The sequence below is a fragment of the Podarcis pityusensis genome (assembly GCF_964106645.2).
Source record: "Podarcis pityusensis genome assembly, chromosome: 3".
Taxonomy (NCBI): domain Eukaryota; kingdom Metazoa; phylum Chordata; class Lepidosauria; order Squamata; family Lacertidae; genus Podarcis; species Podarcis pityusensis.
Window position 1 is genome coordinate 33961021 of NC_138026.1, and position 26184 is coordinate 33987204.

General features: G+C 42.2%; 1 protein-coding gene across 1 annotated transcript in view; it reads left to right on the forward strand.

Moving 5' to 3' along the window:
* Positions 1-3598: 3598 nt before the first annotated feature.
* Positions 3599-26184, forward strand: part of LOC308472828 (uncharacterized protein) — a 126024-nt gene continuing 103438 nt past the window's right edge. The window contains exons 1-2 of the transcript XR_013983740.1: positions 3599-3685; positions 4167-4206. The gene's annotated coding sequence lies outside the window, so the exon portion shown is untranslated. The remainder of the gene's footprint in view (positions 3686-4166; positions 4207-26184) is intronic.

Below are 26184 nucleotides of genomic sequence, written 5' to 3' on the forward strand. Positions count from 1 at the left end.
AAGATTCTATCTGCTTGGAGCATTAACACTGCTAGAAGAAAGTACTTTGAAAAGGCTTTGAGCATGTTAATGGAAAGGAGTTGAGTACTATAGCTGGAGGAGATTTTAGATTATATTTCCTCTAAGACATCTCAGAGAATTTATCTACTGTAGATGCCTAAATATCAGCCTTCTGTGTGCTTGTAAAGTTCTAACCCATCTGAGGCCTGTCAAAAGGAAAGGAGAGAACTTAATTTGCTGCGTCAAATTTTCCAAAGAAATTGTGGCATCTAAAGCACTGGTCTTCAACTGGTGGGCCTGATGCAAGGTGGGTGGCAACAGGAGCACTACAACCATGCAAATATATTGTAAAAGATTAACAAATGGGTCCCCAAATGTATGTTTAAGTTAAAAGTGGGTCCTTAGTCTTGAAAAGGTCGAAGATACCTCATTTCCTGTGTTTATTGATCTGACCCCCAAAGGAGTGGGGCTATAGCACCATCTATTAATATTTTTTGGCAGTGGATTCGATCAACTAAATGCTTCATCTGAAAAAGGAAAAATTCTGATTAAAAAATGATCACGCTTTGTGATTTATCCTTATAGAGAAACCTTATCAGCAAATCCTCTGACAGTGACCACCTGCAGATGACTGGAATTCAGGAAGAAGTAGCAGTGCTCCTACAGCCTGAGGCTTGGTCAGCAGGAAGTTGACGAAAGTATTTATGTTGACTGGTTCCTTTTTTTCTAATTGAAGTTTTATTTTGTTTGAAGGTTTCCACTGTTGTCAAAATTTGATGTTTCCATCGACTCAGAAATTTTAATCATCTGCACTGACATTTCGTATTTGCTAAGAAGCCACAAGACAGAATGCATTAACCACCACACATCCTTCTGCTAAGTTCTGCTGGGTCTTTAACAGACATCTATAGCAATCAGCATGAAGGAGAAGGGACCTTGAGCAAATCAATAACCATCTCTTTTTATCTCCCTTTGTTTCACTTCACTTTAAACAAAAACACACCCGATGAGAAATCTACTAGGTTGCTTTTTTGACAAATAAAAAGAGGGGAAAGAGAGACTCTGTCTTTCATTGTCAGTGTCTCCTCTCCTAACAACTCTTCATCAAAGTTATCCATGCTCAGGTTCCTTCGGTTTATTGAATACGTATTCTCATCACTATTTATGCAAGCACCATAATGCACGGCAAAGGATGTCACTTTCTACAGTGAACACTCACTAAGGAATAGTGCAAGAGTCATAAAAAACAATCAAATTTATCTTTGAAATTCCCCGCTGATTCTTCTTGATATTCATATTGAAGAATGTGCGATGGTGCTGTCAGGTTTTATGGGTTCATTGTATCTTCAGAACATAATAAGTTTAAGAATCCTGTTGCTCGCAAGGCGGGAGAGGGAGAAGAGGGATAGAGTGTTAGGTCTTTCCCTTTTTATTTTTAAAAATACCTGTTTGAAATTCTTGTGATTTGTTTTAAAAAGGCATTAAATACAGCATTAAAAAACAACAACTAGGACATTCTTCATACCCTTCATTTAAGTTTATGAGGTTTTAGTATTAATAAATGAAAGACCAGGACACTCATTTTTTCCAACCTAAAAATATTGCACAAGCTGTTGTTATTTAATTATGGGTTTTCACTTAAAATGAGTAGTTTTTTAAACTTCCCAAGCTGCTGTTTCCTGTTGGGGTTTGAATACTCTCAACCGCCACTTGCCTGTGGCTGGGAAGTAAAAATTCAATATCAATAGGATGACAGCTCCTCGGAGGGACGTTTTGGCAGGCTCTAAAGTACAGCGCTGTGACAGTGACTGGTGTTGCTAGAATATCCTTTTTACATTCATTTTAATGTATGTAGGAAACAGATCTAGCTGCTTTTATTCACTATTTAATCGCTGATGACTCCCATAGCATTTGCTTAAGTTCCACCTATAAGGGGAAAGCACACCCGGGGGGGGGGGGGCTGCCTTTACTTTTGCTTGTATTCCTGTAAACCAAGTATGACTTATTGGCATTGGTTCTCAAGGTACTTTCACCACAACTGCCCCATTGAAGTGAGCCGACCAGCTCTAGAATGAGCCGTTTTCAAGAACTACAGCCATGTTGTAAACGTTTGTCACAGGAATAGAAGCAATATTTCCTCCTGGTGGCAGCCCCCTTGCCATTCTGGAGAGCCACTGGACTTGACTGGGGTGGGGACTGAGAACCTTCTGGGTGTAATAGTTAAGAGGCCTCATCTGTACCATACAATTAAAACATTCTCATACCCAGTGCTTTTTTCCAAGACAAAAAGGTGCCAGAACGCACATCCCTCAGAAAACCTACCCCAGATCTTTGGGCTGAGGGGCAGGTTTGTTGAAGCTGCTCAGCTGAGGCAAAGGGGAGCCTTCCTCACCCGCACCTCCGACTCGCAAGGAAACCCTCTCTGGAGCCCACAGAAGATATTCTTTTTGGGCTCTGGGAAGGGTCTCCTTGTGAGCCAGAGGTGCATCAGGGCTTTGTTGAGGATGGTCAGGTTTCTTCCCCCTGCTTCTAGGGGTCACCTGAGAGGTGCCAGAATGCCAGCTGGAAAATAAAAGCCCTGCTTATACCACATTAACAGTCATGGCATCCCCCAAAGAATTCTGGGAGTTGCAGCGTGTGAAGAGTGCTGAGAGTCGTTGGAAGAACCCCATTCTCCACACAGAGCTACAGTTTTCCAGAGTATTTCAACAATCCCACTTCACAGGCAGCTCTAAGAACTGTAGCTCTGTGAGGGGAACAATAGTTTCCTAACAACCCCCAGCACCCTTAACAAACTCTAGTTCTCAGAGACATGAGTTCAAATCTTCACATGGCCATGAAGATCACTGAGGGGACTTGTAACCTCCCATCACATCTCACCCTAACCCACCTCACAGGATTGCTGTGAGGCTACAAGGGAGCGGGGAAGACACTTGGAGGAAGGCTGGGATATTATGAATAAAACAGTCAGCGGCACATAGAGTTGCTGATGCAGAAAGGGGCTGAAAAGCCCCCTCACGTGCAAGCAGAAGTATTTAAGAGAGTTAAAAGTGACGTGAGGAAAACTTCAGTTTCTGTGATGAAAACACACTCTTTTGTCCTGTTGCCACCTCTGGTCAAGCAGGTTGTTCATATTTGTTGGGGGTGGGAATTCCATTTCCCTGAACAGGTGTTTACCACAGTTTGCAGTCTCTTATCTCTGGCATTTACATTGCCTGTGATCATGAGATTAGGGCATAATACATAAAGATCTGATTTTCAAGGCTGTTATCAGCGATGCATGATTGCGAAAAATTGGGATTACATTTCTGGCTTTGACTACTCTCACAACCATAATATTTCAAGGAAGCAGTCAAAAAGATAACGCAAACCTTGGGGACTGCTACTGTTTGAAGAGACAAAAAATCTGACCCCGTGACTCTGTGCAGCATCCATCTTTGATGCCAAAATTCAGACAGACCCTAGAGAAAGGACAGAAACAGCAAGCATGAAACTGCATGATGCAGTGTTGGGACTCAGAGAAGAGCTGAAGACATTTCTGGCAACTGAAGTGAACATTAGCATTCCTTTCATAAATTTGCTGAAAGTGCCCTTTGTTAGCTATTTCTCTTATTAGAAGCAAAGAAGGATTAATTTTAAACAACAAAAACGCATGAAAAGAGCTATAGAACTGTATCCAATGCTGGTGAGGCTCTGAATTGTAATTTTTTTGGGGGGGGAAGGGGAGGGAGACTAATAGAAGAAATATAAACAGATTGAAAGAAAATGAGGCATTGTATTTTATTCATTTTCAGGGTGAACTATATTTTAGAAAAACGAGCTATCTATTGGGACAAGCTCTTGTATGTGAGGAAAATAAGATTCTACTAATGCTGATAGATTTGGGACACACTTCTAAGCAAGTTTCTAATGAAAATATTTTGTAGAGAGACTTGGGGGGATCTTGAAACCCTGAAAAAAATAGTGGACTCCAGTTATGACAGGCTGGAGTACATGAAAGATCTGCCTTTTTCCACCTGGCCTGGGAGAGTGGGGGCCCTGACTGACCCAACTACAGAAGCTGAGGCTGCTGAACAGACTCTTGGCCTGAGGTGTTGTTTAAGGCATTTTGTTGTTGCTGTACTTGATATATTATTATTGTTGTTGTTGTTGTATTTTTATTTTAGATTCCGTTCCAACACCTCTCTGGTGGGCACCATTGTTGTGGTGAGTTCCAGCACCTGTTTTTCTAGAAAAATAACACTAGATTTTATTCTGATTTATGTGGAAATTGTTCAGATATATATATATATTACATGTTGTAAGCCACCTTGAGCATGGTTTTAACTATGGATAGGCAGCTTAGAAATAGTGTATGTATGCATGCTCACAAACACCAGGGAAGTCCAGCCACTTAAACTTCAGTGCCAGATGTAAGATAACCAAAGAGTACATCAAAGCAATGGTTAGTAGCCTATCCAGTGAGGCAAACGGTAGATTTAAACTAGTAAGGAATTTGTCTCGACAACAAATTCTAGTCCAAGAAGAAGGAAAATGAAAGCCATGGTCCTTTTTAGCCCTTAATAATATATCTGTGTGAGAGAAAAATGAGCTCATTATGAATCTAGGTACAGTATTTAATAAGGTGCTACTGTACAATAAGCTTTTATATAGAACCTTGAGTGGCAGGTAGCTTTACTATAACTCCACTTTCAGAAAGGGCCTGCAGGCAATGATGAACATGAGTTAGCTCTCTGTCGCTCAAATAGCATGTGGCCAAATTGTATTACCACATAGGCCAATTCACCCAAGCCCTCTTCTGTCTCTGGATTAATAACTTGGTGCCCAGATAACATATCGGTTGGGGTGTTAGTACAGCAGATTTGGCATCCAGTTGCTGATTTCTAAAACAAAAAAAGGGGGGACTCTGTTTATGAAATGCTGCTGATCCCTTAAACATGGAACACTCACCTACTGTAAAAAATAAATAAATCAGAAAATGCCTCTGCTAACTCGCAGCCTGAGTGGATACCATCAGACTCCCGACAGGGTGATAGGGTCTGAATCTCTTGCTACTTATTGTCATTCCTCACAAGCCCTCCAAACAGTAGCAGATGGCATGGTGGTGCTCACCTGACCTGCAGTCAGTTGCATCACTGGTGGTTACTGGAAGGTAGCAGGGAGGGGCAAGGCGACAGCATGGGCAAGGGAGGCACAGTGCAAACACTGGCAAGGGCACCACATCTGCACTGACCTAACCTCACTGCTGCTCTCCATCTACTTCCCAGCAAGCCACAGAAGCACAGCTGAGTGTCACAGTCACAAGCTTAGAAGGCTTTTAAACAGTGCTAGGCAAATTCATGGAGGATGATAGCAGCTACTGGTCATGGTAGCTATAGCCTAACTCAAGGCTCAAAGGCAGCATACATCTTTAGGGAACAATCACGGGAGAAAGCTACTGTCATCATGCCTTGTTTTGGGGCTTCTAGCTGACAAGAATGGTAAATAGCAGGGCTCAGCACCAGGTCTGGCCTTGAATGTGCAGTTCTACCTTTGATTCCTTTTGTCAGGTGATAAATAATAATAGACCCAGCTGCTGCTACTGACCAAGATTATGTGAGCTTATTATTAGTGTTAATTTGCAGTTTGTTGCTAAAAGCAATCATATATAGCATCACCAGCAAACATTGCTCAACCGACAAACCATCTGCATAAAATGCTATATAGCCAAATCATATGCAACTGTTGCAAATCTTAGCTCGGGTTTAATACTGTTTTGCATGAATTCACAGTCTTAAAACACACCCAGTTGCTCATTATTTGGTATGATGGAGATTTTAAACCTCCATGTAATGGTTTAACAATTTTGTCTTGACCAAAGGGCGTAGTACTTATCTTCCACTTCAAGAGAGTAATTTTGGCAAATAGCTCTCTCGTCTAGATTTCAGATCAGGAGCTGTGTTAAAGAATGCCAAGGTCTTGCCCTCAGGTGTAATTTTTTTCTTATGCAGCCATTGGAGTAGCATTGTAGGCAGAGAGTCCATTTTTTAGACACCATTTGTCCTGACATCTAGGAAATGAAACAAGCCCTCTCTTGACACAAGTCAAGTCATTTAACCCAGCTCTTGACATATCTGCATCTACAGTGGCACGTCTGGAAAAAAGCAAAAAGGGAGGGTGATGGAAATAGTAGCTGTCCCAACAGGTTAAGAAAAGTAAAAGTGGGAAGTTTAGTAGGAGTGCAACATTGCATTGCTGGAACAGACCAAAGGCCCATTTAATCTGGCTTTCCCAGTGGCCAACTAGTTGCCCTTATAAGGCTCACTACTGTGGCATAAAGGTGATAATGGGTGGTGGGGCACAGCAGGAATGCCATTCGTAATGTGCATTTGCCCCACATGTTAATAAAGGGCTGAATACACACTGTACATTTAAAGCACATTTCCCCCCAATGAAACCTGGGTACTGTAGTTAAGGGTGCTAGAAAGTGGAGCTCTGTGCGGGGTAAACCAGGATCCTTTGGAGGAGGAAATGTGCTTTAAATGTATGGTGTATACACAGTCTTATTTTAATGAAGCATGCAATCATATACATTGGGAATTACAACAACAATTGTGGTCCAAAGACCCACAGCTTTTTAGCTGTTTTAAATTTTGCAGTGGTTCATATTGTTTTATTTATGATGCTGTTAAAAAGGATTAATGGTCACGTCGGGGAAGAAGAAGAAATCACCCCTGGATGTTGCTTCCAACATTTGATAACTGGAGGCATGCCACATCTAAATATGACCAATCCATGTAGCTATTGTTAATTTTGTCTTTTAGTAGCAAATTGCATTTTTGAGAACATAAGTTGGGGGTGTCATCAGCCAAAGTAAAACAAATTTGTGGCTACAGTTGCATAAATGGAGAGTAGTAAAAACTGCACTAACATTGAATGAAGTTTCCAGCTGCTGTACAATATTAGAATGTACTGTGAAAATTCCATTAAATCCTCTTCCCTGATTTTGAAATAAAAAGTTAATATTTCCAAGAGGTTGATTGACACTGTGGCAGCCATGGCACTAATAATCTAGTTTAGTCTAGTCCATAATACCATGCAGATTTTACTCTGAGGGCCAATTTTAATTCGGGTGAAAACTCCATTGATTTCCGTGATCCATTAAATAGTTTTGCCTTGGGCCAATTTGAGTTTAACACTGAATGTTTATTGCCAGATTGGTGGGAGGGAAGAACTTCATGGCCTTAAGGACTGCATGGTCGGCCTGCGAGAAAACAGGTTATCTGATAAATTGCTATGCACTAGCCAGGATGACACAAAACTAGATGTGAAATGATACTGTCAAAGTTTTACTGCGAATGGAGTTCAGCATGGAGTAAGTATAAGAATGGAATAGGTGCTTAAAGTTTCTTCTAGATGGGGTAGGCAAATATGTCAATTTCAGTTTCAGTTTATCTCCTTTTTCTAATTTAAATAAATTCAATTCTCCGTATTTCTACATCACTCTGAGGATTATTATTTTTAATCTCCTATAAATTTCAATATGCAATTTTGCCTAATATGTACATTTTGTAAAGTAATTTCCCCTAATATAATGCATGCTTTTATGTTATGTTCACTAACATATGCATTTATATGTGGGCGTGCATCATATCCTCACTAAAGCCCGTTTAAAATCTTTGTGCAGCCAATTCAGCAGTAATAAATCCAGCTGGGTTCAAACATATACACTCAACAGCTGATGGGATGACTTTGGTTTGGAGAATTTACTGGCATTTTCCAACTTAACCTGAAACTTTCTGCTAATGGAAAAATAAAATAGTTATTTGTAAGTAGCAGTGATGCAGAAAAATATCACCTGGCAATTGGTTTTTGAGAATTAAAAGAATGTGATCTTTTTAAACGGAACGAGAAGCGGAAAATCAAAAACATTGATTTCAAAAGAAAAGCCATTATATTCATTGTCCTGAGACAGTTCAAAGGAAAGCCCTATATTCCCTTTGTTCCAATCTTTTGATATCCTTGCCAAAACAAAAACAAAAAACCAGGTCTGAAAACAGGCTGCTTTCTTTAGCTACATTTTCTTCAGCACTGGAGCTGTCTGTGTTGTCTAAAGTTGTAAGAAATACTGTGGCAAGAGCTTAATAATAATAATAATAATAATAATAATAAATTTTATTTATATCCCGCCCTCCCCAGCCGAGGCTGGGCTCAGGGCGGCTAACAACAATCAAAATAATCCAACATTCTAAAAACATTTCATTATAAAACTTAATTAAAATCAAATTGGTGGGCAACCATTAAGCAAAATTCTGTGCAGATTGCCAGAGGAGGGGGTCAGGCTGTGCCCTGACCAAAGGCCTGGGGCAGGCCCTGCGGAAAGATGTCAGGTCCCGCTTACAAAAAGCTTACAAAAAGCTTACAAAAAGCTCATGCCTTACACAGGGAAGATAAGGGTATGGGTGGTATACTTGTTAAACAGAAATCACCCTGCTGGCTTTCCCTGAGACTAAGCTCCTTCCGCACGAGTTGTAGCATGTGCATTACGGCTCTTTAGGCAGACTGGTCCCAAAATACTCTCCTCAGTCCAGCATCTCCACTTACTGTCTCCCTCCAGCTATTGCAGCCTATGGACAGCTGGCAAATGTATTGTTTTCTGCTCCTCACTTGCCTGAACAGTAAGAAATCCCATGGGCAAGCATTGCAGGGCACTTTTCTTTTGTGGAGAAAATATTGCACACTTAAGGTGTTTAGTTTTACCTTTGAGTATCTTCATGGGCCCTAAGATTCACCTCGTTTCTGCACCTGTATCTGCATCTATTTTTTTTTATTCACCTTGTTATTTAGCCCCCACAGAAAGAGCCATTGCACACCCCCTAATATCTGTTCATTTATCAGATATACACCCTGAAGAGAAGTAAGGTGGGAGCAGAATCAGTTTCCCAAATGGAACAGCAGTCAAGCCCACACACCAAGACCATATTTCATGCTAAAGGTAAAGGTAAAGGGACCCCTGACCATTAGGTCTAGTCGTGACTGACTGGGGTTGTGGCGCTCATCTTCCTTTATTGGCCGAGGGAGCCGGCGTACAGCTTCCGGGTTATGTGGCCAGCATGACTAAGCCGCTTCTGGCGAACCAGAGCAACACACAGAAACGCCGTTTACTTCCCGCTGGAGCGGTACCTATTTATCTACTTGCACTCTGATGTGCTTTTGAACTGCTAGGTTGGCAGGAGCAGGGACTGAGCAACAGGAGCTCACGCCATCATGGGGATTCAAACCACTGACCTTCTGATCAGCAAGTCCTAAACTCTGTGGTTTAACCCATAGCACCACAGCCAGCTGCAAAATCCCACTTGTAAAATAACGGAACAGTTGCCTTAAATTCCAGTACTGTTGCCACTAGCCATTAAAAAGCCTTTAATAAGAAAGCACCTTCAGCTATCAAGCTATCTATACACAAGCTGCACCAAAGCCCAGGGAAAATCCCTAGTGAGCATGCTTCCCAGGGTACATATTGCTTCTTCATGATACTTTACACACTGCAATTTTGGAATAAAAAAACCTGCTTCAGCACATGAGTCACATGCCTGAAATTATATTATAATAAAGTCTATCCAAGGGGCACTGCTGAAAATCCCAGAACAATTTAATATTCCTTTCTTGCCAAAAAGTAGGACCAGCAATTTCTGTACACTTTTAAAAAAAATACACACTTTAAAAAGTAACTTGGGGGAGCACACCCATAGGCAAATTCCAAAGCAGGGAGGAGTTATTATTCTTCCACATTAAGTGGTACTTCCACATTAAGTGGTGCATCCCTATTACATCCTTAGCTGAACTTGCCTATTTGTCAAATTTATTCCCAGCACCTTCCTCTGAAGGAGCCCAGGACAGCAGAGAGAGAGATGTCTGGGCTGAACGCTGTAACTAGTTATGCAGAATGTATCTTGCCAGCACCTCTGTTGGGTTCCTGTGTACTATTCAAGCTGGAGTTTGTGGTCATTAGAGCCCTTTTATAGCTTGGGATGTAGACACCTATAGAACTGCTTGCTCCTATATTGTCATTCAGATAATCTTCAGAGATCCTTCTCTGGGTGCCCACAGCTTTGGCCGTTAAGAAGGCTGGTGACAGGAGACAGAACTGTTTCTGTGGTAGTTACCCTGTGGTAGTTAGGAACAACCACTTCAGAGATGCTTGCCCGGTACCAACTCTGTTAATCTTTGGATTATTAGTTTAGTATTGTTATATATTTATTTCTACCTTTGCCTTTTTCCCTGATGAAATTTAATATCCCAAGGTATGTCTGGGTTTTTTCCACCTGGTCTATGCTTTAATGAACAGTGACATGGATCTAGATTGCTTTGCTTTTCTGTTAGGTATATATTGTTGCTTTACACCATGTATTCCTGATGTTTTATTGATTTTCTGTTTTGTATTTCATTGGGTTTTAATGTTTCATATCTTTATTGTTTTATCCTTATTGGAAGTTGCCTTGCGTACTTTTTTTCCAAATAAAGCAGGCGATGTATAAGTACTTTAAACATTCAGGCCTGTGAATTCAATCAAGGTGTGTTGGGAAATGAACTGATTTTGTCTGGTTGAGTAGCAGGGTTCAAAATGAAGAGAAATAAAATGGGGGGGAGGGAGGTGAGGCAAATGTCCAAAACTGGAAGAGACAGCACGTTAAAAATGAATTAGAAGAAGGAACAAACCTCTTGCATGATGTAAAGGCTGTGATGAAAAATTGTACAACAAAGTGAAACTTTGGAAGGGAAGATGGCAGAAATTAAATCTAGCTTTTGTTGCCTGCATCTGAAAAGACAATATTCTCACAATTACCATTTTTTAAAAAAGTTATCTCAAACATTACCAATGCCCAACTGCGAGTGTTGCAGCAGTTATTTATAAATGTGATTTGAGTGAAGAAAGGGCTTCGGAATAAAGAACCTATAATGTACCATGAGGAAAAAAAGGGAGCTTTAGAAATGCCAAACATTAAATTGCATTATTATGCTAGCTGCCTACAGTGGCTAATTGGATGCTTCTGTGATACATTTACAGTGGGCATAAATACTGGATAACCTTATTTCTCAGTTAATGCATAATCTTTTTTTGTGGGTAAATCAGAAAGTGCACTTGAAACATTGTAAGCAAACACTTTTGATTAAAATGGCTGAAGAATCTGAGATGCATACAATCAGAATCAGTTCAGCAAAATCTCCAAGGGTGCAAGTAATATATAGTCTAGATTTCAAACCTAATGGTGAGTTAGAATTGGAGGAAATTTAATTTATAAAAATAGGAAAATATATTAAGATGAGAACAAATCATGTCCTGCAAGGTGTAAGCTGCATGGTGAACTATGAGTCACCTCTGTGGTTTGATTCTCTATAAATGTTTCTGCTCAGAAGAATCTGATCCAGTAGGGCTCCACACCCAAGGAAAATGACAATAATAGTTTTTAATCCCTCCTCCCCCCTCAAAAAAAGAGAGAAGAATCAAAGCCACAAACTCTTTCCTGTCTAATAGACATTTTATACTTCTGTCTGTATTGTAGACTCCATTATTTGGCTGATTGGCAATGGTCATGGCTTGTGGGAAGGATGGACAGGAAATAATAGGGATGCTAAATTTAATGGCAAACATATTGAGGCTCCTAAAAGGTGAGGGATGGCCATGCCATTGCTGGCTGGCTCAAGTTGAAGTTGCAAGGGGGTGATCTTTGGTTTCCATTGGGCATACCTCACTGAACACCAACCAGTGGGGATGGAGTCCATGATGCCCCCTCAGCTCCTCTTCAGAAACAAGAACATGGTTAAGCTAGTTGGCTTGTCTGCACCCTGAGTGAGGTAGCTTTGCCTTTGGTAGGGACCAGTGGACAACTTGCACCTACCAGCCCCAGTTGCACTGCCTGTACCACAGTGTTGGCTTTTATCTGATTTGCTGTTACTAAAACAATTATTCCTTAATCTCCCATAACTATATTGTGTCTTCATTCCTGAGGGTGTGGGTGGGCGGGTGGGGGAAGACTACAGCAACTGAAGAAACACTGATGCATAAGAAGAAGAAACAGAAATAACACTGATAAATTATTCTTCCTGCATCATCCCCGAGACTCATGCAAAGGGGGTCACACATATAGCCCCTTGGCAAGTGGTGTGCTCTCCCTTGTGCAGAATAAATGCAGGGTTTGGAGCAGGAGATATATTCCTCTTTCCCTTTGACATGAAAACTGGAAGTGATAATGGAAGAAGTGCCACTTCTGATCAACACTGCTGCCACATCTGATAAATGTCCAAAAGCCAGTTATTGAAAAAACTCTCACTTAAACACGATTGCCAACACTTGCTAAGGAGCTGATTGCTTATGTCCTTTGGAGTTCCTTCGAAAGGCATGAACATCTTATGCCTTTGCTTCAGGAACCACAGCTTCTCCATTTACTTTCAATTGGGGGTGTAAGCAGGCATTCATTTCCATTCTGCCTCATATTTCTTGCATGCAGTGCTGTTTCCGTTCCTCTGCAGCCTGACTGAAAACAGCAGCAGCAAATGAATTGTTGATTTCTGTTCTAGACATGGAATGAATAGATGAACAATATCCACTCCTGTTTCTGTTTCCATCAGATTTCTCCAACTCCCCTACTTTCACCAAGTTCTTTGTAGAGTAACAAGAATCACCCGTGCTTGAAAACCACACGAACAATTGTTAGAAAGAAAAGCGGTGCTCCTCTTCCCAGTTGTGTGAGAGATTATTATGAGAGGCACTATTTTAGGACTTGTGAGAGCAGAAACAATCCCATTGTGCTTCATTACACTGCCTTCAAAGCCAGTACAAATGATACGGCAGTGGAATCTTGCCCCATCCCCTGCTTCCATTGTTGCCCACTGTATTACATAGCAGTCCAAACAACCCTCCCGAGAGCAAATGCTGTCTAGTGCCAATCTTGGTTGTCAATTCCCCCAGTTACAACAGATGAAAATTATCTTGACATTCTGTGTATTTGTCTGGATGTTATCCATTGTTGCTGTTGTAACCTCCTTTGAGGCATCATGCTGAACACAGATTCAATTTCTGAAGCACCTGAAGGCAGTGTCAGCACTGAGGAACCTTGCCAAAGCCTCACTCTCATAAAATGGAACAAAGAAAGGATTCAAGCCGCATTGTGGTTTTTTTAAAAAAAAGAAAGAAAAAAGTGTCCTCTACAATGGTTAGCAAGGAGGAATGCAGTTTTAAAGGCTTGCTGGAAGAAAAGTGCACAGAACAGCTAGATGCAAGAATTGTTTTGATTAACCCTACTGGAATTCAGGCAGCAGAATAGTGGGGTTGTTGATGGGGTGGTTTTTTTTTTTTAATGCACTGTTTAATTTTAATGTTTGATTCCTTGGTTGGAAAATACTTTTCAGGAGCAAATTGGTACAAGCTTGTTGTGTGGAGTAAAAATCTCATTTTGTCTCTCTTGGAGACACTCATTCCATAAAGTATTCAGTTTCCTGAATAGGGATGAAATTCAAAGCTTGCTTCATTTTGTAAGCTCTATGGAGAAAAAGCTCCCGGTGAAAGAAAATAAGAATGCAGACCAGTGAAGTGCGGGGAGCAACAAAAGGGTTTGTTGCCAAAAGGCATTCAGAGTGAAATCTGGTGACTGATTAGCTGTTCCACTTGCAGACTGGAACCTGGACCATCCTGAATCTGGCAGCATCAGTTACAGGTCCAGAGAATTCTTTTGGTGTCATAGGTTAAATGCATATCAACAGAGGATGATACTGCCATGCCATCGTAGCAGATGAAGCTTTTGTTCATGTCTGGCATAGCCCACAATGTTGGGCAAAGCTTTTGGAAATGGTAGAGCCCAGAAAAACCTGCCATAGTCCAGTAAGCTCTCATGGGACAGACCTTTCCCAGACCAAGTATCTGGGTATATATGTATATATTTAAACAACCAAGTTGCCAAACTTGATTGTGGTTTGTTTGTTTGTTTGGAGTTGGGGGAAATGCATGTGTTTTAGTGAAACTAGAGGGCTCTTCCCTTTTCTTCCATATATTATTTGTGGTGTTCATACCACAACCACCACCACATGATGAAGATTAAAAGATCCCACCTGTATTGCCTGGCACAGGAAGAGCTTAGTTGTGTGAGATGCTGTAACTGTGTTTTCCACAGACTGAACCACCATGCATATTTCAGATATGGTTTCGTTCTGCAGCTGAGACTCATTAGAAAGAGTCTGCTGCCTGTTGGTATGCTCTTGCCAGGCTTTTTTTCAAAGTACTTTTACTGCTGTGTCTCATGAACACAAGCTCTTTTCTAAAGCCGTTTGCCTTGCTTTACAGTTGGGAAGCTGTGGCCCTCCAGATGTTGATTGGACTATAGCTCTCAGCTTTAGAATCAGAAGAATCTTTATTTGAATCAGCCACTATCCATAGCAATAAAATAAAATACAATGTGCTGAAGACAGAGGTAAAAATTTAACTATGCAAAATACATTCTGGAGGTTCACATCAATAATCAAATAATAGATCTTATTCTAATTGCCCCGCTAAATATTTTTGCAGTTTTTGCTGTCACCTGATTATCTTGAGCTGCTAGGAGAAAGGACACAGTACAAATGGTTGAGTGACCTGGTATGGATAGTTGTAGAGGGGTAATAACCTCACTCCTCAAATCTTTATAAAGAGTGCAAGCTAGAAGCACATGAGCTATTAACTCAATACTGCCATCTCTACATGGACATAACCGTTTTTCCAGCGGATTTTTTTTAAAATTGAACCTACAGCTGAAGGCAATAAATTTAATCTTGCATAAGTGAAAGCGCGTCTGTATTTTGGAATTGTTAAATTTTGCAAATAGGGTGCCAACATGTCAAAATGACTAGGTGGGAAATAATCATACCATGGAAAAAAATTCCTTATCATGGCCAAATTAATATGTCACTCGATATCGTGTAGGTGTTGTCTAATTAAATTATTTGCTTTACTGAAGCCCAGTGTTAATAACTGTTGTGGTGATAAACCAGAAAAGTAAAGCTTTGGTTGACAATTTTAGTTCAAGCGCACTCATGACAATCTTGCAATACTAAGGGTAGTGGACTGGTGGCGTTTAAATTTAGCCGAAGCCAATAATTAAATGTCCTACACCAAATGTGTAATTCAACAGAGGGGAGATTAGTCTCCAAGTGCAATGAAGCATTTGGAACACAGGATGGAACAGAAAAAAATTGCCTTAGAAACTTAGACTGAGCAGCTTCTGTGCTAGGAGTTTAGCTTTAAACACTTCAAGTGCTGATGGTATGTGATTGCCCCATTTTGTATGGAAAAAGCACATCAGAATTCTGGAGCTTTGAGACGCATTTTCCTTTGCATATTTCTGATGTGCTCCCCATGACCCTGCTGACTGAAAAATAAGGCCGAGGTATTTAAAGACTTTAACTTGTTTGATCAACTGATTCCATACACCATCTATGGGCTTATAGTTTCTTGAAAACACCATGACTTTAGTTTTCTTGTAATTCACAGACAGTTGTTCTCTTTGGCAGTATCCTGAGAATGCCCTAATCAATCTTTTTAGACCCACTTTCGTTTGAGATAGAAGTACCGCATCATCTGTGTATAATAATATACAGATGGCTTTTGTGGCCAATTTAGGGGCATGATACTCTGGGGAGGTTAAACTCTGGACAATATAATTTATATAAAAATTAAACAGTGCAGGAGTTAGGATACAACCTTGCTTTACTCCCTATAGCACACCACCTGATTTCGTAACATTGTTGTTGTTGTTATTTAGTCGTTTAGTCGTGTCCGACTCTTCGTGACCCCATGGACCAGAGCACGCCAGGCACTTCTGTCTTCCACTGCCTCCCGCAGTTTGGTCAGACTCATGTTTGTAGCTTCGAGAACACTGTCCAACCATCTCGTCCTCTGTCGTCTCCTTCTCCTTGTGCCCTCCATCTTTCCCAACATCAGGGTCCTTTCCAGGGAGTCTTCTCTTCTCATGAGGTGGCCAAAGTATTGGAGCCTCAGCTTCACGATCTGTCCTTCCAGTGAGCACTCAGGGCTGATTTCCTTAAGGATGGATACATTTGATCTTCTTGCAGTCCATGGGACTCTCAAGAGTCTCCTCCAGCACCATAATTCAAAGCATCAATTCTTCGGCGATTAGCCTTCTTTATGGTCCAGCTCTCACTTCCATACATCACTACTGGGAAAACCATGGTTTTAACTATACGGACCTTTGTTGGCAAGGTGATGTCTCTGCTTTTTAAGATGCTGTCTAGGTTTGCCATCGCCTTTCTCCCAAGGAGCAGGCATCTTTTAATTTCGTGACTGCTGTCACATTTCTTAACATACGTATCTATAAAATGGGCTAGTACAAAGCAATGGTCTCTAGTTTATCTGCTTTGTCTAAATCCTGCTTTGCATATAATTTACTAATTATAGGTAGCAAACTAATTGGTCTATAACTAGCCAGATCAAATGTAAGGCCCTTTTTGAATACAGTTGTACCTCCGAAGTCGAACGCCTTGCAAGTCGAAGGTTTTGGCTCTCGGATACCACAAACCCAGAAGTGAGTGCTCCGGTTTGAGAACATTCTTTGGAACCCGAATGTCTGACACAGGTTCTGCAGCTTATGAATGGCTGCAGGAGCTTCCTGCAGCCAAAGGCGCACCTTGGTTTCCACACGTTTTGGAAGCCGAATGGACTTCTGGAACTGAAATATACTCAGAGTCCTATAGTGATTTCATGCTCTTTATTGCAGCTTGTAAAACAGTGATTGAATTGCCCCCCAAACCTCAGACTTTTATATGCATTATTTATATAATGAGACCCGTCTGATTGGCTGATTCTGCTTGCCTCCTGGAGCCTGATTGGTCTTTTCCTGCAGGCCAATCAGTTGTTGCATTCTACAATCCTACCAGCCTAATAGGCTGATTAACTTCCTCCTGGAGCCTGATTGGTATTTTCCTGCAAGCCAATCTCAGTTGTTGCATTCTAGGATCCTACTTGCCTATTGTTCTAGGATCCAAGCTTAGTACATAACAAGAACGGATTCCGTTCGACTTCAAGGTATGACTGTATAGGGCTGACTACTGCCGTGGCCCAAACTTCAGGAAATAACCCAGATGAATCAATAAATGAGAATATTACCGCCAGCAGGGAGGCCCACCAGTCAATGTTAGATTTCAACAGTTCTGGGGACAAATAGTCAATGCCTGGTGCTTTATTATTTTTAAACTGTGAAATAAGGTTCTTGACTTCAGGTATAGATATTGGAGGCCAGTCTGGTAGGTTTTCCAACGATTCTGTTATTTGGTTGACCTCATCATCCTGTCCATGATTGAGCGATAATACTGCATCCATTCATTGGGTCCAATAGTACACACTGGAATATTACAAGCATTCTCCAGAAGGCCTGATATTGTACGCTGGAAGAGGCAGGTGTCTCAGTTTCCCTTGCTGATTGATGGGAGCTGGGGTGCAGCATCTGCAAGGCCACAGGCTAGCCACCCACGCTTTAGTGTGACCACCAGCCGTTTCTCCCCCCCATTTTCCAAATACCTGCTAATCTTCTTTGGGCTCAGACTTCTGAGGACCTTCTCCTCCCAATGACCTCAGTGGGGATGATTAGGGATGCTTAGCACATCTCCACATGAAGCCTCTGATTTATTGGATAATTTTGCACCTGAAGAAATCCTGCTTCTTTGGTCAGCTCCACTGAACTGGTTTATATGATACAGAAGTATAAACGTCAGCATATGGGCTGTTTTTATCCTTCCACCACTGCCACATTCAGAGTACACTACTAAGCCAAACGCTGAGCACAGTGAGAATGATCCCAATAATGAACATTGTAATTCGTGGATTTAATGCGCAGGGTAGGATTTCACAATACTAGCCTTGCATTGTAAAGTATCCTGTACAGAATATGCACGTCTTTCCACATGAGATTAAGAAGGCTTTATGTCCCAGTCTGCTCCAGCAATGTAAATGTGAGGGGCCAAGCTACCAAATCTCAGTATCTGTCTTCCTTGCTTCAGAGTGTGTTTATTTCAGGCTGCATGGATCAGGTTTCTTTTGGCATATACAGATTTAAAACCATGTCCACAGAATTTAACAAACATGCCCAAACCAGCAAGTGACACAAACATACTGGCACTGCCATACTTCTTTTTCAGTACATGATTTTTGAAAACCCTCTTAAATATCTGGTAAATGTGTCTCCTTTATTTATTTATGTTCTAGCTTTTTGTACAGGCAATGGCATAGTGTGGGGGGCGAGGGGGACCATAGCCCTGCACGCAAAATTCTGAGGGGGCACAACCAGGTGCCCCCACATAGATGCTGGCTTCTGTGTGGATCCCTGCCCCAGTGCAGGTGGCAGAGCAGCCTATGCCCATAGTGAGTAGGCACAGCTGGAGGGAAGCAGGCAAGGGGTCACCCCAGTGCTGCACAGCCCGACGCTCCTCTCTGCAGGCATCGGGGAGATTCACCTGCCAAAGGCTGCATCAGCTGGCTGGGCTCCCCCTTGCATGGGCAGGGGGAAGGCACAGTGTGGCCCTGCTTGGCTCCATTGAGGTGGTGCTCCAGTGACATCAGCAGCTTGTCTGCGCTGGGTGCCAGCAACCCACGCTACGCCACCGTGTCCAGGGTTGTGTTTTGTTTTGTTTTTTACTTTTGAGTAAACCATTAATATTATGCAGGGTATCAGCTCTCTGGTGTGGCCTGGATTGCATGAGTTAACCTCAAGTAGTTGTGATTGCAGCAAGTAGTAGTGCGATCCTGCTGTTCTCCATATCTTAGTGGGGGCCTGACCCCTTATTTCGCAAACCCCTTAACATCCACCAAGAACATTGTTTTTCTGTGCTTGAAGTTCCCATGACATAACCATAAAGAGAAAGTCACCCGCAGCGACTGCTCTACAGCTGTGGAATGCCTTCCTCTGAAAAAGGGAATAATGCCATCAGGTGATTGACAGGTGGGTGTCCCCCACCCATTGGTCAAAATTCAGAAGGACTCACTGGAGCAACTGATCAGCAGTTACATTGAGCTTCTTTGAAGTTAGCTTGCAGGCAGAGATGGAATCCAACTGTGCCCCCAAATGGGCAAAGCAGGGCTTGCTGACCTATCAGCTTACTGGCACTGTCAGCAAAACCCTTCAGCTGTACTGGGGTGCTTTCAGCAGGGAATTGCTTAGGGCAGCCTCTTCCAGCAGGGCTTACTTTCAGGGCAAATCTGCTGCTCAGCAAGCTCTGTTTGCAAGGGAATAATTGAGCACATCCTTTATGCTCCTGTTTATTCCTTTGCAGGCATGTCCTTATCTGCTGCTCACCTGACATCACATAAGACATCAGGGCAAGTGGACATGTTTCATTTTATAAAAACAGCCTAGTGGACCAAATTGGGACCCATGCTGGGCTTAATCAGGCCTGTGGGTCAGTAATTTCTGGGAGTTTTTTTGGAGTTAGCTGAAAGCCGAACCTTAGCATGGCTCCAAAATATCCTAAGGCCTAAGCCATTCTTCTTTGAATGAGCTTTTGGTGTCAATTTTGGTTAAAGCAATAGGAAGCATTTTTGTCCAGTGTACCTTTGGGGCGGTTGATTTTAAATGTTACCTTTGAGAGGGAATGAATAAAATATCTAAATAAGTGACCATTCAGAAGAAAGGATTGGAACAGAGACACAATGCTCTAGAGCCCTGATCCAAAGGCCGCAGGGTGCATAATGCTCACACAGAACCCACACCCAAGGAGGAGGTTTTATTTCTATAAAGCCTGCTGCATCCTTTACTTCTCAGCACCGAATAAAATTGAGGCAGTTTTTGTTGGAGCCCCCATCGGCACAAATGCCTTCCCAGAGCTTGCCACAAATCTTAGTGGATCAGGACGCGGGCTTATAAAAAGACCCTAAATTCATAAGATTTCTAAATTGCCTTGGAAAGAAGGCTGTGGAGAATGCCATATTGATCTTCTTACATACTGTGGAGATGTAAAAACAATAATTCAGGGCTCCCCTTTTGTACCAACAAGACACTCACCATTCTGTTTCTGCCTTCTGCTGATCCCTGCATTTCTCTCTGGCATTCTAAATGAAAGCCGTTTCCTCAGTGACCAAAATGGCCACTTTGGATACTGCATGAGTGATGTTTTTAATTTCTCTCTGTTACTTCAGACATGTATTGGGGAACGGATGGCTATAACTGTATACTTATGAAGACATAAATAAGCATGCAGCATGCACTACCAGCATCTCAAGTAAGTAACATTTAGTAAATCAGGTGGAACTTTGCGACCTTGGAAGTGACTACTGAACCATGTAAGCTAGCCCATGAGATATGAAGCTCAAAACACCATATATTTCCCACTCAACCAGAAACCAAAAGCCAATCAGTTTATAAACTGCTTGCTTCACTCTCCCCACCCCCCGCCACAATTGCTGCATGTACGCCTCGTTATTTTTTGTACTTTTCCTTGGCGTGAAGACACATTTTCTGTACAGTTTGTATAATTACGCTTCGTATTTATTAATATGTTGATAGGCCGCTAATGTTAACACCACCCACATGGTAACCCGACTCTCAAACCCATAAATAATGCAAGCCTGGAACTGTTAAAATCCCAGCAATCAAACTCCTGCTCCCCAATTCGCTGTCATAACAACAAGTGAGACTGTGAAAAGAGTGGGAGGGTTCAGAAAGGCTTTCTAAGATGAAGGAAGGTTTGTTTGCAGGCGTTCCTTGGCCTGGCATCAGCAGGGATGCTCACCAGAGCCTCGTCTCTTGACGTTACCTCTATGCCAGGATTTGGCCTGCCAGGTTTCTGTTCAAATGCAGCATCTGTTCCTTTTTCTTTGGCATATATCTTCCTCCCTTCTCCCCTTCTCCCCACAGAGACTTTTTCTTGCTTGTTTGCCACTTCCATGCTGATCAGTTCCAGCATAGCTTACAACAGGAATAGCCAACATAATGCCCTCCAAATGGTATTGGACTAAAACTCACATCAGCCCCAGCCAGCAAAGTTCCCATCTTTTCTATAGGAATATCTCTCTGTCTTTTTACAGGGCCAAGTAACTACTGGATTTTGTAGCAGTTGGTCCAAATAGCCCTTAACACGGCCTTAAACCAATCTGGTGTGGCTATTCTAGTTATGTTTGCATGACAGCATGATTCTACCTTTGCACCATGTTTAGAACAGAAGGTGAGGGTTTTTTTGGGGGGGGGGGGTAAAACATCAGCAGCAACTACTACTTTTCCCCTTTTGGGGTGGGTGTTAAAAACTTACCTGATGAAGATTTTTGGAGAACATGAAAGCTTTCTCCTGACTTTGTGACATTTCAGTTGGTTCTAATAAATGTATGCTGATACTTTATATATTTAATCCATACACCTTGAATCTTCACATCACTACAGCTTGTCAGGATGGGCCTGTATCCACTACATATTTTGGAAAGTTATTTGTCTGTCTGTTGTCTTTCCATTCGCACATGTCTTGAGATATCATTGTCAGACCTGACATGAGAGTTCCCAGGGTCGGGATGGCACTCTTCATTGAAGTTTGGATGCTGGCCACCATTTTGAATCAGGATGGTGGACCAAACTGTGTCTTCGGGGTGACTTGGCCTGCTTTTTTGGCATAGGTTCAACTGCCTCTCAAGATAGTGTCACCTAACTCTGCACAAAGATTCCTGAGGTGGGGATGGGAGTCTATGCTGACATTTGGTTGCCAGGCACCATTTTGGATCAAGATGGTGGGCCAAAACATCAATTTGCATGGTTTTTGACATAGATTTGACCTGCTCTTGAGGTATTTTCACCCAACTGGACACAAAGATTCTTGAGGTGGGGGTGGGGATGGGGGTATTCATTGATTTTTGGATGCAGGTGCCATTTTGACTTCACCTAATCTTTTGCGTGGTGGGTTTCATACAAATTATATGTGCCATCTTTTTCCCCGCTATGTGATTTTGCACAAGCAACTCAGACATTAGCAGGTATGCAATTCAAGAGATGGCCAGATGCAGGCAAAGCATAACTGAGTCAGAACCACTAAATTTTGTGCACAAATCCATTTAGAACAGATCCCTACTCCATTCATAATGGTCACCAATAGCTGTTTCCCTCTCATAAGAAATAGCAGTGGGAAGGGAACAGTTTTTTGTGGGTAGTGGGGGGACTGTGGCACAGGGCAAAGTATTTTAAAACCCTCACCATGCTCCATGGCCTTGGCCTGAGTGGCTGCTATTCAGAAAATGCTAAATATTTAATATAATATGACATATTAATTTAATTTAACACATTCTTTGACCATTAAGCTGAAAGCAAGTGGCCCTAATGCCACCTAGTGATGTTCATAGCTGAAGAGGGCTCAGATATACGATGCCAATGCTCTGCCCACTGCTCATTCCTGCCTCTCTTCTTACTATACATATTGCAGCACATTCTCCAGTTACTGCAATGCTGAGAGTACAAAGTAGCTGAGCCATGATTTCATTTTTCTCATTTTTGTAGGCAGCATTTCTCACCAGTTTTGTACATACCTCCCTCAGTTGGCCAGTGCACTTCAACAAGTAAACAGTCGCTCCTTTCGATGACAAAGAGCGGCAGTCAATTTTTCACAACTCTCTTTTGTTTTTTCAGGGTGGGAAGGGTTTGTGACCTCACCGTGTTCCAATGAATCAAGCTACATGTGTAATTTAGTAGAGCTGTCAGCATCCATTACTGGAAGAATCTACCATGTGTTTCTTCATTTACTTGTTTTCCACCAGAGGTGCAAAGACTAATGCTGTCACAACATGGAGATAGGAACCGTGCAGGGCTGTTTTCTAAACCCATTTGACTACATAATATAACACTGCCTTTAAAACCTTTCACTAACATTTTCCTCTGTTGTGTGACAGAATGTTAACTGCCCCCAGATTAAACATCAACACTGAATGAAAGCTTTGAGTTACATGAAATGTCACTGCAATGTAAACGTGCATAATTGAACAATAAGCATTTCCGTGTAGTACCAGAAGCCTTTGACTTAGCAATTCTGTTTTTACGAGTGGGACCTGCAACAAAATGTTGTAGTTTAGAGACCTTCTCTCCACTTGTACAATCAATTGACCATGCCCTCCTCTGAATATTCCATTCTATTCCCCCTCCCATGTGATTTTCTTGTTCCCCTGCCCCCATATCACTCGTCAGACATACTTAGTACTTATTGACTGTTTGGGTTCTCAGTCCTTAGCGTTTTAATCCCCTGATAGGCTGAAGCCAAAGCAATAGCCTCCCAACAGCAACGTCATTGCTGCTTACTGGGAGAGGGAGGGGTGAGGAGACACAGAGGTCTGGGCTACATGAGTGCATCACTGGGAGCCCCAAATTGGCTCCACCAGTGCATCTTCAACTCACCACCACGTTGTCCCTCTCCCTGCTGGCAAGCAGCAGTGATGCTGCTGCCAGGAGGCTTTGATTGTGACCCACAATTCAAAGTGTTGGTGCTGACCTTTAAAGCCCTAAATTTGGCCCTGTATACCTGAAGGAGTGTCTCCATCCACATCGTTCAGCCCAGAGACTGAGATCCAGCTACAAGGGCCTTCTGGCAGTTCCCTCACTGCAAGAAGTGAGGTTACAAGGAACCAGGCAGAGGATTTTCTCAGTGGTCATGCCCACCCTGTGGGATGCCCTCCCATCAGATGTCAAGGAAATAAATAACTACAGTCATACCTCATGTTACGTTTGCTTCATGTTACGTTTTTTCAGGTTGCATCCCGCGGTGACCCGGAAGTATCGGAAAGGGTTACTTCCAGGTTTTGCTGCTCATGCATGTGCACAAGCGCTAAATTGTGCTTCACACATGCGCACAAACGCCAAATCGCACTGTGCACTTGCGCAGATAGGGCCCTTCAGGTTGCGCTCTTTTCATGTTGCGAACAGGCCTCCGGAACAGATCCCGTTCGCAACCAGAGGTACCACTGTATCTGACTTTTAGAAGAGGGCAACCCTGTATATGGAAGTTTTTAATGTTTGATGTTTTACTGTGCTTGATTTTTAAATTTGTTGGAAGCCTCCCAGAGTGGTGGCTTGAGCAAGCCAATTGGATGGGCAGCATATAAACAAACAAACAAATTATTCCTATTATTATTACTCTGCCCCACCAGACAAGCCACTGCTAGTTTAGAGTTCAACCCACTGCATTCCATTTCCCCTACAGATGCCAGTTTTCTATTCCCCTTCCCATTAGCCAGCCAGCATTGTGCCTGTTGACTTTGCTCTGACCTCATTTGGCTGCTTATGGTGGAGGTGGATGCGCCAATGCCCTATCTCAGGGGTGCCCAAACTTTTTTCAAAGAGGGCCAGATTTGATGAAGTGAACAGACGTGAGTACCGAACACAGCTGTTTACCTTTTTGGGATTGAAATTGTTAAGCTTTTTTTTAGGATTGAAGTAGTTGAGCTTTGCAGGGATTTTACCCCAGGAAATGAACTGCCACAGGGGCCAGATTAAACTGACCGGCGAGTCAGATTAGGCCCCCGAAAAGGACTTTGGACATGCCTGCCCTATCTTACTATACAAAAGTTGGTGAGAATATATGCTCAGTTTAAAATGACTCTCTTCTGCTGCCTGTTCTGTATTTGCAGCATCAGTAAGAGACCCACTCCTCTCCACCACAATCACAGAAGCCCTTAGAACATACACTTCGCTCCAGTTCTCCTTGACAGGCATTCCACTAGTTTATAAATAATAACAGGTGGAAATGATTTTGTTCCTGGTGTTGAAAAATGTACAGGACAAGTAATTTATTACAGTGAATTGCCTGCTGCAAGAACTGATAATAATTTTTAAGGGGGTGAAATCAAGCCATTTCGAAGGAAATTAACATCTCTGTGGTGGGGGCTATCGATTCCCTGTAAGAACATAATACAGAATCAATTATCATTACTCTGCACTGTGTTTCAGTTCATAATTCTTTGGTGTCAAGTACAGATGCTTTTAAATGACACCCCAGGATATTATCCTTTTCCAAATAAGGCAAGTCCAGATGTTTTTTTCCTGGTTAAAACAGAAAAACAAAGAACATATGGCCCAGAGTTACCTTGCAAACTGCATGTACCTTATTCACATATAACGTAGCTGCAGCCCCCAAGCTAAATCTCTTGCCCAGTCATTTCGAAAGCTTATGTCAGTGAGATATCACTAGTTCATTTCAAAATCTCAGAATGCTGTAGACATCATGAAAGGAGACTTTCCCTCCTCTACTTATTTCACTTCGCTGAATCTCTGGCAGAACCGTAGTTGTCATCAAGATGAAAACCTGATTCTGCAAATGCTGGAGCTGTGAACAGGCGATAGCTTTTCAGAGACCTAGAGAGAGAGTATCTCTGAAACATCATTACAGACAGTACATATGCTCATTTTTGTGTGTGTCCCGCTTTGGTCTCCAGCCAAACTGATTTTGCAGGCTTATATAACGTGTTGTTTTTCAAACTTTGGGTGCTTCTAGACAGGAAGCTCTGGGCACTACTCATTGCTCTTTTTCTGGAAGTTACAAGTGGACTGTTAATGGACTTAAAAACACACACACACACACACACACACACACACTCATCTTGATTTGTCTGCAGAAAACTTAATGCAGAAGTTACACTTCTGCAACAGCTTGTGTTGGCAAATTCCTGAGCATAACTGTTGGGTGGTTTACCCTTCGTAGCTTTCTCTGATCTGTGTATCAGGCGCAGGTCTTCCTTACTGACCGTCTCCTCTTTGGGAGAATAGCGACCTACAGTGAACAGTGGCTTCTCCAATTCCAATTGAGACTCTAACGATGGTCTGGAAAATGTACGTGTATTTCTAGCAATAACTGTGTCACCTGTATCAGAACTCTCAGTGGTGCTGTCACTGTCAATGGAAACTACATGTTCTATTTAAATACAGCTGTTGAAATTAAGATAGCTAACCTGGAGTATCTCCAGATGAGGTCATCCAGTGAGCATCATCCTGATTTGTTTGCAAGAAGATTACAATGTTGGCTATTTAATAAGCAGTCATTCCGCTTTGATTGTGGGGAGGTTAGATAACTTTGTATTAAAGCCAGTGTTAATCTCACACTTTCCACAGCATTCTTCTGTCCATAGGAGCCAACTCCTAGGGGCCGAGGGGTCTTCAGCCCCCCCCCATAAAATATTTGAGGGTGCCAGGGGCCCCCCAAAGTTCATGGGCACTG